At 37.1% G+C, this 15,982-nt stretch overlaps 1 long non-coding RNA gene across 1 annotated transcript in view; it reads left to right on the top strand.

The window, feature by feature from the left end:
* The window catches only part of LOC125113692 (uncharacterized), a 48,602-nt gene extending 33,767 nt beyond the window's left edge, over positions 1 to 14,835 (top strand). Inside the window, exon 3 of the long non-coding RNA XR_007131559.1 lies at positions 14,502 to 14,835. This is a non-coding gene — a long non-coding RNA (uncharacterized LOC125113692). The remainder of the gene's footprint in view (positions 1 to 14,501) is intronic.
* The last annotated feature ends 1,147 nt before the right edge of the window (positions 14,836 to 15,982 follow it).

Raw genomic sequence — 15,982 nt, 5'->3', positions numbered from 1 at the left:
AAGCTACATTGTCAGGATGCTGCTTAGAGTGTGTGTCTCTTCATGCTTTTGTTTCATGGTGAGCCTGCTGTCAACTAAATCCCCTCAATTTTCTCCCAGAAAAAGCTTATAGCTTAGTGGGGGAAACAGGCATGCCAGCAAACCAAAGCTTCCCCATCCTGTAATTATGAAATTGATTTTTAAAGTCTAAATGCAGGAGTTTTATTTACCTTTACTAAATTTCATCTTGTTGGGCTTACCTACTTACTTCTGTCCTGTGAAAGTACTGGTAAGTATTGCCTCTTTGGTAGGGCATCTTTATATCTTTACTCATGCTATTCATAATGGTAATGGTAATAGCCTCTATTTATTGACTATAAATGCTTATTGATGGGAAGCATCACCAGATTGGAATGAAGTGACAGAAATAGAGTTCCCACTTCCACGGCAGGAATAGGTTAAGAAGGCTACTTAATCATTAACTAAATATTCTGCAGAAAAAGAAGGGTGCTCAGAGGAAGAAACAAGAGCCCAGAGGGTACAGCCAAGAGCTGCTGGGGAGTCCTAGGCCCTAGCAAGAAACTTACACCATCTATGCAGCTGGAATGAAGAACTGCTTTGGACCAGATTAATTTTCCTCCTTTTTTTTCTTTCTTTTTTACAGCCACACCTGTGACATAGGGAAGTGCAAGGGGTCTAATTGGAGTTACAGCTGCTGACCTAGGCCACAGCCACGGCAATGCCAGATCTGAGTCGGATTTGCAAATTGTGCTGAAGCTCGTGGCAACACCAGATCCTTAACCCACTGAGTGAGGCCAGGGATTGAACCTGTGTCCTCATGGATACTAGTTGGGTTTGTTACCGCTGAGCCATGTTGGGAACTCCCTTGATTATTCTGTTTTTATACCATCGTTGTGGAGTATGTGTCTGTATGTAGGGATGAAGATAACTATTGTTCGTGGTACTTGAATGGTGATGAACAGACCTCAATGAGTTCTTTAAGAAGAGCCACACTCAAGGAGCTTCTTTTATACTTGGTCATGACTTACAGGGGTGAGACTCACTCTTCTTGGGTGTGAGTGTATTTTGCATGTAATATGCGCCAGAGGTAGATTGAATCTGGAATCCGTTAATTACTTAACCAATAGAATATAAGGAAGTGACACTACTAGTTTTTATGCATAGACCAGAAGAAACTGGGAGCTTTTACCTCCTATCTCTTGAGATGGTTATTCTTGGAATCCAGCCACCATGTTGAGAGGAAGCTCAAGCTGCTTATGGACAGACTTTCATGGGAGAGGAACCAACAGCCAGGACAATTGCCAGCCAAGCAAGAAAGCCACCTTGGAAGTGACAGTTTAGCTCCAGTAGAGCTGATCCAGCTTATTCCAGGTGGAGCAGAGAGAAGCTGTCCAAACTGAACCCTGTTCAAGATCAGATTCATGTGCTCAGTAAACTGCTTTTATTTTATTTTATTTTATTTTATTTTATTTTATTTTATTTTATTTTATTTTATTTTTAGGGCTTCACCTGTAACATATGACCATGGGTCAAATTGGAGCTACAGCTGCCAGTCTAACCACAGCCACAGCAATGAATGATCCGAGTGTGTCTGTGACCTACACCACTGCTCACAGCAGCACCAGATTCCCAATACACTGAGAAAGGCCAGGGATTGAACCTGCGTCCTCATGGATGCTAGTCAGATTTGTTTTCTGTGGGCCACCATGGGAACTCCAAACTGTTGTTGTTTTAAGTGGCTATTGGAGTGACTTGTTTTACAGCATTTAGAAGAGTGCACTGCTGACTTTTATATATTCTCTTTATTTTCCTTCTAACAATGCCATGACATCCTGATAGAGAAGAAAATTGGGGCTCAATGATTTAGAAACATGCCCAAAGTCATACAAGTAGTAAATGGCAATTTTGGGATTGAAACTGAACAATATTGGATTGTGTCATCCTTTTAACCACCAAAATGCTGAGTAGGACAAGGCTGAGGTTAGAGAGCCATGCAGCCGTTTAAGAGATACCTACAGAGTGCTTTCTGAGGAGAGAAAGATAAATAAAACACAGTGCAAGAAAGTGATAGCTTGGAGAGGAGACAGGAAAACCAATACAATTGGATGTGATGTGATGTGCTCTGATAGCTAAGGTGAAGGAATACAACCACGTTTCCAGTTCTTTGTAGATTTTCTACCTGCATAGATATACATATGTTTTAATAAAAAATGTGATAATGCACTAGAGACTCTCATACTAAATGTAGTAGTAAGTCAGAAAGAGAAAGACAAAGGCCATATGTATCACTTACATCTGGAATCTAATATACAGCACAAACAACCTATCTACAGAAAAGAAACAAACTCATGGACTTGGAGAACAGACTCGTGACTGCCAAGGTGGAGGGGGAGGGAGTGGGATGGACTGGGAGTTTGGGGATTGTAGATGCAAACTATTGCATTTGGAGTGGATAAGCAATGAGATCCTGCTATATAGCATAGGGAATTTTATCTAGTCACTTGTGATGCAACGAGTTGGAGGACAATGTGAGAAAAAGAATGCGTGTGTATATAAATATGACAGGGTCACTTTGCTGTACAGCAGAAATTGACAGAACATTGTAAATCAATATAATACAGAAAATAAAAATCTTAAAAAGTGATAATGCTCTGTAAATATTCTATGACTTTTTTCTACTGCTTTTTTCATATCTTTGTCTATCCTGTATACAAGCCCACTATTTTAATTTGATCACTAAACTGCCCCATAGGTGTTTCTTTTTTTTTTTTTTCTGTTGCATGCAATACTGTATCAGATATCTTTATATGTGTAGCACATATGTGAGTGTTTCCTTAGGAATTGTTGCATCGAATGTATGATTGTGCTTTTGAAAATTATTACCAGAAAAGCGTTATCAGTTTGTACTTTTACCAAGAATGTATGAAAGGGCCAATATCTCCCCTACCTTATCCTTATAAATATTGCTTTTATCAGTCTGTTGTTTTTGGTCTGCTGATGGGAAAATAAAGTGTTCTTGCTTTAAATTGAAGTTTTCAGATTATCGGAGCATTTCATTTTCTTTTGGATCCTTGTACATGTATTTTTTTTAAATTTCTTGTTTATGTCTTTTCTTCCTTTCCTTTTTTAAAAAAAACCTCTTTCTTATGGATTTGCATGAGTTCTCTAAATATTCTCAATCTTACCCTTATTAACTTTTACAAAGATTTTCTCCAAGACTGTTTCTTATATTTTAATTTAGTTTAAGTAGTCTTTAAAATTTTTAAAAATTATTTTAAGTTTTTTATTTATTTGAAGTATAGTTTATTTAGAGTGTTGTGTTAGTTTCAGGTTAATGGCATAGTGAGATTTTATATATATATGTGTGTGTATGCACACACACACAAATGTATACTTTTTCAGATTCTTTTCCATTATAGGTTATTACAAGATATTGAATATAGTTTCCTGTGCCATATAGTATTCCTTGTTGTTTTAAGGAGTCTTTTCTTTTTTTAAAATTTATTTATTTATTTTTATTTTTATGGCCATATCTGCAGCATATGGAAGTTCCTGGGCTAGGGGTTGAATCATAGTTGCAGCTGAGGCCTAAGCCACAGCTGACAGCAATGTCGGATACAAAGTGAATCTATGACTAATGCCACAACTTGCAGCAATGCCAGATCCTTAATCCACTGGAACCTGCATTCTCATGGATGCTATGTTGGGTTCTTTACCCACTGATCCAAAACAGAAACTCCACGGAGTCCTTTCTTATGAAGGCATTAAATGTTCATGAGAGCAGATTTTCCAATTTTTGTTTTTGAAGATTCTGGTTGTCTTGGTTAGGAATGACTTGCTCCAATGTAATAAATTCTCTATATTTTCTTCTAATATTTATAGTTTTTTCTTTTAATGTTTAGCTCTCCATTCATCTGGACTTTGTTTTGAAGTGTTTATAAAGAAGGAAAGTGTAGCTTGATTTTTCTTAATAAATATCTACTTGTCCCAACACCATCTATTTGTTTATCCATCTTTTCCCTATTGAACTGAAGCTTTATAAAAAATGTAGTATATCTGGGACTCTTCTGGACTTTGTTGTTTTATTTATTTATATTTATATTCTTGTGCCAATAACACACTCTTTTCATTAACTCAGATTTGAAGTATGTTTTGATATTTAATAGTAGTTCCCTTTAATCTTTTCAAAGCAAAGCTCTTATATTTTCTCTTTATGATGAACTTTGAAATCAACTTGCCAGTTCCAAAAAAAATTCTGTTGAACATTGATTCAGTTTGCGTTGAATTTCTAGGTTAATTTTGGGGAGAACTGACATTTTTACAACTTTTAATTTCCCATCCATAATGACTGCATTTACCTTATTAGAAAACCATCATTACACAGACAATGTAATGTAATGTAATGTAATGTAATGTAATGTAATAGAGAATTTTAATCCCGGGTCTCACCCCTACAAACTTTGATTTAATTAGTTTTGTCATGATTCCAATATACACCTAGGGGGCAAAACCATTTTTGTCTTTTTTTAAAAAAAATACTTTCTATATATTTTTCATTAGGCTTATTTCTAGGTCTATTGTGTTTATGTTTGTTGCTATTTTAATTTCTAAAACATATTATAAGTTTGAGTTAGAGGTTTACTTTATACCTTATGCTAGGATGAATTACATATGGCTTAAATAACTAAATAGAAAAGCTAAACTATAAAAGTATTGGAAGAAAATATCAGAGGCTTTCAATTTGTTATTGCTTATATACAAGAAAGCTATTGATTCAAATCTGATATTATTTTTAGTAGTGTTTCTGTCAATTCTCTTGGGATAACAATTTGTCTACACGTAGGAAAATTTTATTCTTTGGTCCATATTTCTACCTTTCATTTCTTTTATTTCTCTCTCATTTAAAATAGGACCTATAATATGGAACAATGACGGATGGATGGCTGTGATGGATGTCTTGTTCTTGACTTTAATAGAAACTTTCTAATCTTTCATTGTTTTTGGCCACACCCATGACAAATGGAAGTTCCTGGTCCAGGGATTGAACTTGAGACACAGCAGTGATAACGTAGGATTTTAACTGCTAGGTCATGTGGGAACTCCTAATTGCTCATTATTAAGTATGATATTTTCTGTGAGTTTTTTCCCTGGGCTGCATGGTTTTATATATTTTCTTAGTGTAATTTGAGTTTTTTTTTTTTTTTTTTTTTTTTTTTTTTTACATCTGGTAAGGGTGTAGAATTTTTTAAATGAATTTGATGAGCAGAGGTGAACATAATGCTTTGTCTTTGTATATGTTGATGTAGTTACCACATTATAAATTTCCTAATATTGATGCACTTTTGCATTTCTAGGTAAATGGTTAAAAATAATATATTACTGAATTTTATTTGCTACATGTTTTTTAGTATTTTACATCTGTGTTCATGTAGTTGTAGATTACTTTGACCCATGTCTTCACTTTTTTTTTTTTTTGGTCTTGTGCTAATCTTGTTGTCTGGTTTTGGAATCAAAGTGATGTTAGCTGTGTAGAATGGGCTGGAATCTCTTTACTATTGTGTACTTTCAGATGTGTAATTTAAGGATAATCACTTTCTTAAAGGAATAGAAATCCCTATAAAAGTGTTTTGTCTTTGTGGATTTTTTTTTAATGGCTCAGGCTTTAACTAACTATTAAATGTTTAAAAGGGTTTTCATCTCACATTTTCTCTCTTCTTAGATCAATTTTGATTAATTCATGTTTTTATGGAAAAATTATGCGCTTGAGATTGGAAAACTTTTAATATAGTATTAATTGCTTTTATTTAATAAAATTTCATCTCTAGAGTTATGCCCATTTTCCCATTGTTAGTTTAACTCATATTTGAAATATTAATTCCAAATTAATTATTTGTAATTAACTAATCTAGTTCTCTTTCACACCTCAAACAAAACTAGAACTTTAGGCTCTTCCCTTTACTCCCCAATCCTGCAACCTCCCATGTTGAGTTCTTCTAGGATTTCTTTTATTTTTTTCATCTTAGGCCCACTCTTATGGCATATGGAAGTTCCCTGGCTAGGGGTCCAATTGGAGCAATAGCTGCCAGCCTACACCACAGCCACAGCAATGTGGGATCTGAGGCACATCTGTAACCTATACCACAGTCCACAGCAATGCCAGATGCTTAACCCAGAGTGAGGCCAGGGATCTAACCTGCATCCTCATGGATACTAGTCTGATTTGTTTCCACTGTGCCCCAATGGGAACTCCCATGCCAGCCTTTAAAATTGATGATATTCTACAAATATCCCTAGTAATCCTTCACAGACCTTTTGGATGCATCATTTATAGATTTATTGGGACACACTTTGGAACCAGTTTTCAATACTAAGGCAACAAGTTTCATCAGGCCCCCTCCTCCTGCTTCTGCTGCCTCTTCCCTCTCCTTGCCATGGCAACTCCTATGTGTTGGGGACATACTACACACCACACTGTGGTTGGCAAAATAATGGGCCCAAGAGATGTACACATCCTAATGCCCAGAGCCTGTAAACTTGTCACTTTGCCTGGAAAAATGGACTTTGTGGATGTGATTAATTTAGAGATTTTGAGGTGGGGAGATTTTCCTGGATTAGTCAAGTGGATTACAATGTAATCTCACAAGCATGCTTAAAGAAATGGGAAGAGCAGAGTCAGAGGGAGATTGGAGGATGCTCCCCTATTGGCTCCATTCCCCTATGGAGGGAGGGACCGCCAGCCAAGGGCTGCAGGCTGCCTCCAGAGTTTGAGAAAGGTAAGGAAGCAGATTCTTCCCCTGAACCTCTAGAGGGAATGCAGCCCGGATGTCACCTTGATTTTAGCCCAGTGAGACCCATTTTGGACTTTGATCTCCAGAATCATAAGATAATAGTTTTACGTTTTTTTTAAGGCACTAAGTTTGTGGTAATTTGTTACAACAGTCATAGAAAGCAAATACGCAAGTATTGTGTTGAGTTTTTAATACACATTATCCACAGTTAATCCCCTCCAGTCTTTTGAGCTAGGCATAGTTATCTTCACTTGCAGAAGAAGAGAAATCCCAGTAGGGCAGGGAATTTTCCAGTATATCTGGACCTAATGCAATGTCCTTCTCTTCACTCTATGTTCAGCCTTTGTAGATTTGGTACCATCAAAACTCATCTCTCTTTGTGCCTTTCCAGATTGGAAGTTTATGTTTCTCTTCATTCCCCCATGGGATCCTCTTCATTCTCCTCTTGAGCATTTTTCCTATCCATTGAATATTTGCTAACATTCTGTAACTCATTACATATTCCTTGGAAGCCTAGAACCACTTTAAGCTCTTTTCAAATTAATCTTTGCATGTACATTTAGTGTAAGTTTGTAAGTAAACTGAGGAGGAAAGAAAGAAGGGCACATAGGTTCACAGAACACCCCTTATGCCAGGGGATTCCCATATGTGATCTTGTTTTAGCTTCATAGGAACCCTATGTGGTGGGTACTGTAAGTCCATTTTGTAGACAAGAAAGTTGAGGCTCAGATGTTGGATAATTGGCTCACATCCACAGAGTTTTTCAATATTGGAGTTAGGAGCCCAGGGCTATCCCATCATAAGTGCCACGATGCTTCTGATATCATTGGGGAGGAGATTCCCATGGAGGAAATCAGCAGAGGGGACTGAGGAAGACAGCGGGGGAAGGGAGAGGTCAGGTTATACATTTCACTAGTGGAGTAACCCTACATTGGTAAAGCCAGAAGAGCTGTGGCTTGCTGGGTCCTTTCCCTGATGATTGTCTTCGGTCCTCCTGGGCCTTTGGGCAGGTGAGATGCTGAGAGGCAGTGAAGCCAAGAGGAGAAATGGAGAGGGTGATTCCTGATTTATATTAATGTGTGAGTTATAAACAATGAAAATGGATTATTTTCTTTCTGTTTCAAAATTGCCTCTTGATGAGATTTATCAAGAACTCAAATGTTCCCCAGTAGCTAAACGATGTTTTCAAACTTCACCTGTATTGATTTAAGAAAGGAGAACCTTATTATCTCCTAAGTCTTGGATGCCTGTAATGTGTTGTTGAATCCTAAATGTAAACAAATACATTTACTGAGTGTAAAAACACAAAACAGAAAACAAAAAAGCCCCCCAAAAAACCTACTTTCAGGCATCTCATACATGATATAAAAGGGGAAAAAGAGAATTAAAAAAAATACATATACCAAAGTCCCAGGAGCTTCACGTTTGAATTGTTTTTACTGGAATTTGCAAATGACCCATGTTCTGTATTTTACTGGATTTAAAAATAAACCACAGTTTGGAACCAATTTTGTCCTCACTTATTCCTGCCACATTCCTGATATGTGGACCAGAGGTTTTTGAGTCCAAATGTCCTCCTCATTTCTTTACTGAGAACTTTTATTAAGGTCAGCCTGATTACCTGGGGGACATTTATGATTTAATCCCTTGAAAGAAACCAGAGCCTGCAAGATACTAGTTCCTTATCCTCTGAGAGTTCTGTCTGGATTATTCCTCAGCAACCCCCAGCTTCCTGGATTCAGTAGCTGAGGTATCAAAATGTTTTATTCTTTTGGTTAAGATATTAGTGGAATTTGGGGCTAATAGATGCAAACTATTGCCTTTGGAATGGATAAGCAATGGGATCCTGCTGTATAGCCCTGGGAACTATATCTAGTCACTTATGATGGAGCATGATAATGTGAGAAAAAAAATGTATACATGTATGCATGACTGGGTAACCTTTCTGTACAGTAGAAAATTGACAAAACACTGTAAATCAGCTATAATGGAAAAAATAAAGATCATTATTAAGAAAAAAAATTAATTAAAAAAGGTATTAATGCAAAGGTGTAGGTTCTTCATCTGAAGCTGACAAAAGCAAATCCAAAATATTCTCCCCTTAAAGGAAAACCAAGCATATAATTTTCAAAAAATTTAAAGTATAGTTGATTTACAAAGATTCGGGTGTATAGCAAAGTGATTCAGTTATACATATACACACAGAAACGTATATCCTCTTTTTCAGATTTTTTCTATTATAGGATATTGAATATAGTTCCCTATGCTATACAGTAGGTCCTTGTTGTTTATCTATTTTATTTTATTTTATTTTTATCTTTTCTAGGGCCATACCCATGGCATATGGAGGTTCCCAGGCTAGGGGTCTTATCAGAGCAGTAGACGCTGGTCTACACCACAGCCTCAGCAACCTGGTATCTCAGCCGCGTCTTTGACCTACATCACAACTCACTGCAACACCGGATACTTAACCCACTGAGCAAGGCCAGGGATAGAACCCGCAACCTCATGGTTCCTAGTTGGATTCGTTAACCACTGAGCCACGACGGGAACTCCTGTTTATCTATTTTATGTGTAGCAGTGTGTATCTGTTAATTTCAAATTCCCAATTTATCCCTCCCTCTCTTATCCCATTTGGTAAGCATAAGATTGTTTTCTATGTCTGTGAGTCTCTTTCTGTTTTGTAAATAGGTTAACTTGTACCACTTTTTTAAGATTCCACATATAAGTGATATCACTGATATTTGTCTTTGACTTTTCTCTTATCAAGCATATAATTTTTCTCACAATGCTGTGTTACTTTCAGGTGTTCAGCAAAGTGATTCAGTTATACATATATTCATTCTTTTTCAGATACTTTTTCCATGTAGATTATTAAGAATATTGAGTAGAGTCCCCTGTGCTATAAAGTAAGTCCTTGTTGGTTATCTATTTTATATATAGTAATGTGTATATGTTAATCCCAAACTTTTAATTTACCCCCCTCATTTCCCCTTTGGTAACCATAAGTTTGTTTTCAAAGTCTATTTGTTTTTAAAATCTGTGAGTCTATTCTGTTTTGTAAATGAGTTCATTTATATCATTTTAATTAAAAAAATTAGATTTCACATGTAAGTGATAGCATATGTTAATTGTCTTTCTTTTCTTACTTCTCTTAGTATGACAATCTCCAGATCCATCCCTGTTGCCACAAATAGTATTATTTCATTCTTTTTATGGCTGAGTAATATTTCATTGTATGTATGCATCACATCTTTACCCAGTCCTCTGTAGATGGACATTTAGGTTGCTTCTATGTCTTGGCTATTTTAAATAATGCTGCTATGAACATTGGGGTGCATGTATATATATATATATATATATATATATATATATATATATATATATATATATATATATATTGTCTTTTTGCCATTTCTTGGGCCGCTCCCACAGCATGTGGAGGTTCCCAGGCAGGGGGTCAAATTGGAGCTGTAGCCACTGGCCTACACCAGAGCCATAGCAACCCGGGATCCGAGTCGTATCTGTGACCTACACCACAGCTCATGGCAATGCCCAATCCTTAATCCACTGAGCAAGGCCAGGGATTGAACCTACAACCTCATGGTTCCTAGTCGGATTCGTTAACCACTGTGCCACGACGGGAACTCTAGGGTGCATGTATCTTTTCAAACTAATTTTTTTTTCCAGATATATGCCCAAGCGTGGGATTGCAGGGTTATGTGGTAGTTCTACTTTTAGTTTTTTAAGGAACCTCCATAATATTCTTCACAGTGGTTATACCAGTGTACATTCCCACCAACAGGGTAGGAGGGTTCCCCTTTATCCGCTCCATCTCCAGTATGTATCGACAATAATCTTTTCGATGATGGACGTCCTAACCAGCACGAGGTGATACCTCATTAGAGTTTTGATTTGCACTTCTCTAATAATTAGTGATGTTGAGCACCTTTTCTTGTGCTTATCGGCCATCTGAATATCTTCTTTGTTGAAATGTCTATTTAGATCTTCTGTCAATTTTTTTATTGGGTTTTTTTTTTGATATAGAGCTGCATGAGCTGTTTGTGTATTTTGGAGATTAATCCATTGTCGGTTGCTTCATTTGCAAATATTTTCTCCCATTTTTTGTTCTGTTTATGGTTTCCTTTGCTGCACAAAAGATTTTAAGTTTAATTAGGGACCATTTTTAAATTTTTTGTTTTTATTATCATTACTCTGAGAGGTGGATCATGAAAGATATTTCTGTGGTTTTTGTCAAAGTGTTCTGCCTGTGTTTTCCTCCAAGGATTTTAATTTTTTTTGTCTTTTTTGCTATTTCTTGGGCCGCTCCCACGGCATATGGAGGTTCCCAGTCTAGGGGCCAAATCGGAGCTGTAGCCACTGGCCTACGCCAGAGCCACAGCAACGCGGGATCCGAGCCGCGTCTGCAACCTACACCACAGCTCACGGCAATGCCGCATCCCCAACCCACTGAGCAAGGGCAGGGATCGAACCCTCAACCTCATGGTTCCTAGTCGGATTCGTTAACCACTGCGCCACGACAGGAACTCCCCTCCAAGGGTTTTTTAGTGTCCAGTCTTACTTTTAAGTCTTAATCCATTTTGATTTTATTTTTGTGTATGGTTTTAGAGAATGTTCTAATTTCATTCTTTTATACATAGCCATCCAGTTTTCCTAGCACCACTTACTGAAGGGACTGTCTTTTTTTCATTGTATATTCTTGTCTCCTTTGTGATAGATTAGTTGATCATAGGGCATGAGCTTATTTCTGGGCTTTCAGTCCTGTTGTGTTGATCTATAGTTCTGTTTTTTCTCCAGTATCATACTGTTTTGACGATTGTAGATTTGTAGTTTGAAGCCAGGGAGCCTGATTCCTCTAGCTCTGTTTTTTGTTCTTAGGATTGCTTGAGCTATTCAGGGTCTTTCGTGTTTCCACACAAACTATTTTTTTTTTGTTCTAGTTCTGTGAAAAATGCCATTGGTAAATTGATACGGATTGCATTGAGTCCATAGATTGCCTTGGGTAGTATAGTCATTTTGACAATACTGATTCTTCCAATCCAAGAAGATGATGTATCTTTCCATTCGTTTGTGTCATCTTCGATTTCTTTCAACATCACCTTATAGTTTTCACAGCCCTGGTCTTTCGCTTTCTTAGATAGGTTTATTCCTAGGTGTTTTAACCTTTTTTGATGGTATGGTAAATGGACTTGTTTCCTTAATTTCTCTTTCTGATATTTCATTGTTACTATATAGAAATGCAATCCATTTCTGTTATTAATTTTATATCCTGCAACTTTACCAAATTCACTGATGAGCTCTAGCAGTTTTCTGGTAGCATCTTTAAGGTTTTCTATATATAGCATCATGACATCTACAAACAGTGATAGTTTTGTTCTTTCCAGTTTGGATTCCTTTTATTTATTTATGTTTCTTCTCCGATTGCTATGACTAGGACTTTCAAAACTACGGTGAAGAAAAACGGTGAGTGGATGTTCTTTTCTCCTTCCTGATCTTAGAGGAAATGCTTTTAGCTTTTCACCATAGAGGATGATGTTAGCTGTGGGTTGTCATACATGAGCTTTACTATGTTGAGGTAGATTCCCTCTTTTTTCAATTTCTAGAAGTGTTTTTTTAAATCATAAATGGATGCTGAATTTTGTCAAAAGCTTTTTCTGCATCTGTTGAGATAATCATGTGGATTTTACTCTTCAGTTTGTTAATGTGGTGTATTACACTGATTGATTTGCATCCCTGTGATAAATCCCACTTGGTCATTTTGTATGATCCTTTTAATATATATTTGTATTCAATTTGATAATATTTGGTTGAGGATTTTTGCATCTATGTTCATCAGTGATACAGGCCTATAATTTTCTTTTTTAATGGTATCTGTCTTGTTTTGGTATCAGGGTGATGGTGACCTCATAGAGTGATCTTGGGAGTGTTCCTTCCTCTGGAATTCTTTGGAAGAGTTTCAGAAGGATAAGTGTTAACTTGTCTCTAAATATTTGACAGAATTCGACTGTGAAGCCATCTGGTCCTGGTCTTTTGTTTTTTGAAACTTTTAAAATCAGTGTTTCAATTTCAATACTTCTGATTGGTCCTTCATATTTTCTATTTCTTCCTCATTCAGCTTGGGACTGTTGTAACTTTATAAGTTAATAAGTTTATAATATAATATAATAAAAGTTAATAACTTTATAAGTTTGTCCATTTCTTCTAGGTTGTGCATTTTATTGGCATACAGTTGTTTGTAGTAGTCTCATGATTCTGTAGTGTCAATTGAAATTTCTCCTTTTTCATTTTGGATTTTGTCAGTTTGAGCCATCTCCCTTTTTTCTCTTGATGAGGCTGGAAAATGTTTATCAATTCTGTTCATCTTTTCAAAGAACCTCCTTTTATCTTCATTGATCTTTACTATTGTTTTCTTCGTCTCTATTTCATTTATTATTTTACTATTTTTATTTTTATTTTTTGTCTTTTTAAAGCCGCACCTGCAGCATATGGAGGTTCCCAGGCTAGGGGTCCAATCAGAGCTATAGCCACCGTCCTATGCCACAGCCACAGCAAAGCCAGATCTGAGGTGCATCTGTGGCCTACACCACAGCTCATGGCAATGCCAGATCCTTGACCCACTGAGCGAGATCAGGGATCGAACCCATAACCTCATGGTTCCTAGTCAGATTTGCTTCTGTTGCACTGCAATGGGAACTCCTCTATTTCATTTATTTTCACTCTCATCTTTATGATTTCTTTTCTTCTACCAACTTGGGGTTTTGTTTGTTTATCTTTCTCTAATTGCTTTAGGTGTACGTTTTATATTGTTTATTTGATATTTTTCTTGTTTCCTGAGGTAAGCTTGTATTGCTACAAAATTCCCTCTTAGAACTGTTTTTGCTGCATCCCATAGATTTTGGATCATTGTGTTTTCATCCTCTAGGTGAGTTTTGATTTCCTCAGTGATCCATTCATTGTTTAGTAGCATATTGTTACATGCGTTTGTGGGTTTTTTTTTAACAGTTTTTTTCTTATAATTGATTTCAAATCTCATAGCATTGTGATCATAAAATATGCTGAAAATAGTTTCAATTTTCTTAAATTTACTGAATCTTGATTCATGTCCCAAGCTGTGGCTACTTTGTTGACAAACTATTGGCTGCATCTTAGTTCTTTTTGTCTCTTCCTAATCTCTTTCTAACATCTGTGACAGTGACAACCCATTCTTTCTTAAAGCACATTCTTGCTTTGCCTTTGATGGGAATTTGTTCTCCTCATCCTCTCTTTGGCACCTATAGTTGTGACTAACTTTGCTAAATTTTCCTGAGCCTTCCTTCTCTCTCTCCCATCCTGGGACTCCTCGCTGTGTCTTCTGGGACCTCTGCTTTTACTCTCATGGTGAAGTCACATGCATCTTGAAGCATGTGACTCACAAACCTATAGTTCTTGTGTCAATGGCACTCCAGTTTTGTATTTCCAACTTTAGAATGGGGGGGCGGAGATGTGAGAGTTTTCTGGAGCCAACAGTGCTTTCATTATTATTATTATTATTATTGTTATTGTTATTTTACTATTACATTCCCCTTGTTATTCCTTTAACCCCTTAGACATGGAACCTGGGACTCTTTCATTTAATTTCCTTTTCTCTTTAAACAACAACATTCTAACTATACATCCCTGATTCCTGCCATCTCCCCTGTTCTTTTCTTGTAGGAAAACAAAGAACACCTATGCATGGAATTTTTGCTCTGCAGCAAGAAGTCAACCCACTGGGCTCTGAGTCATTGGTGATTCAGTTTGCTTGAGAAAATCTGAGAGAACACATGCACATGTGCATACACACACCAGTATGTACATGGGGAAATATACCAAATGAGAACAGAGGTATGGGTCCCTGGTTCTTCTGGAGTTTCCACTATACTTGCTTCTGTCCATTTTGGTGCTTATCCCTGGGCCGCAAGCTGTTGTTCACTGTGGTGAGCTATCACCTAAGGTGTCAGACACATTTCCACAAGCAGGTGTGCCAGAGCTAGTGATGGTGTGGCTGGAAGGCACTGTGGTCTCCACACTCATAAAGAAAATATTTAACTTTAAAAAGAAGTTCCTGCTGTGGCACAGTGGGTTAAGGATCTGGTGTTGCTGCAGCCATGGTGTAGGTCACAGCTGTGACTCAGATCCCATCCCTCACCCAGGAACTTCCATATGCTGTGACTGTGGCCAGAAAAAAAAAGAAGTGATCTGGCTGTAATCTCTTAAATTAAACAAAAAGTCGTACTTCTTGGTTAGTTTGCTTTTACCAATGAAAGGAACTCTGAAACTTTGAATGCTGTCTCATATTAATCAATCATATAAACCCTTTTGCCTAAATCACTATAACAAAGCAGATGACTGGAAAATATGAATGATGATTTGTTTAAAGATCCACACGACACACCTGTGTAGAGATTAGTACTCCCCATTCCCTCCGTTTGCAGATAAAAAGGTTGAAGAGTGAAGACTTCAAAATGTTTACTAACAACAGACCGTTCCTAGGCCAGTGCTCTTTCTACTATGCTCTTTTCACCATTATGGTTTGCTGTGCTTAGTCTCTATATTTAGTCTATTGGAGACAGCTGAAATATCAGATGCATCCAAGCAAAGAAGCTTGAATAAAATGACCGGAAATGCCAAGCCTTGTTGGTTGAACTGGTTTGTGAAGGCTCATGACATCGACGTTAAAGTTAAAAAGCATCAACCTGGAGAACAGGCCAAGTAAGAGGAAACCTTTTCACAGTTTCTCAGTTATTCACACTGGACAGCTAGATTAAGGACTCAGAATCTGGGGGTAGATCTTTCTAGAATTATTGCTCCAAATTTTTTTTTTTTTGGTAGAGAATTTGTCTCTTTGATGAATGTGAAAGAAATATATTCCTTTTGCTATTCATTTCTAGATTCGTGAAAAGCTACATGACCTCTGAATGGACCGGAAGTAAAGGCTAGGAATGAGGAGGATGACCTCTGACACAGAGACCCTTGGAGGGTCCTCTAAAGCCATTTGACCTTTACAGATGCCACACAGGGCTCCAGAGGTCAGTGATAGTTATAGAAACGTAAAGAGAACTTCAGGTTGAAAAAAGAAGTGAATGTATTCCCCTGAGGATCATGGTGTACCGAATGGTTTCACACTTTTGAGCAGCATTACTTCCATACCTACA

This window comes from Phacochoerus africanus, chromosome 1 (genome assembly GCF_016906955.1).
Source record: "Phacochoerus africanus isolate WHEZ1 chromosome 1, ROS_Pafr_v1, whole genome shotgun sequence".
Lineage (NCBI taxonomy): Eukaryota > Metazoa > Chordata > Mammalia > Artiodactyla > Suidae > Phacochoerus > Phacochoerus africanus.
The sequence above is the reverse complement of the archived record's forward strand: the minus strand, read 5'-3'. Positions and strand labels throughout refer to the sequence as shown.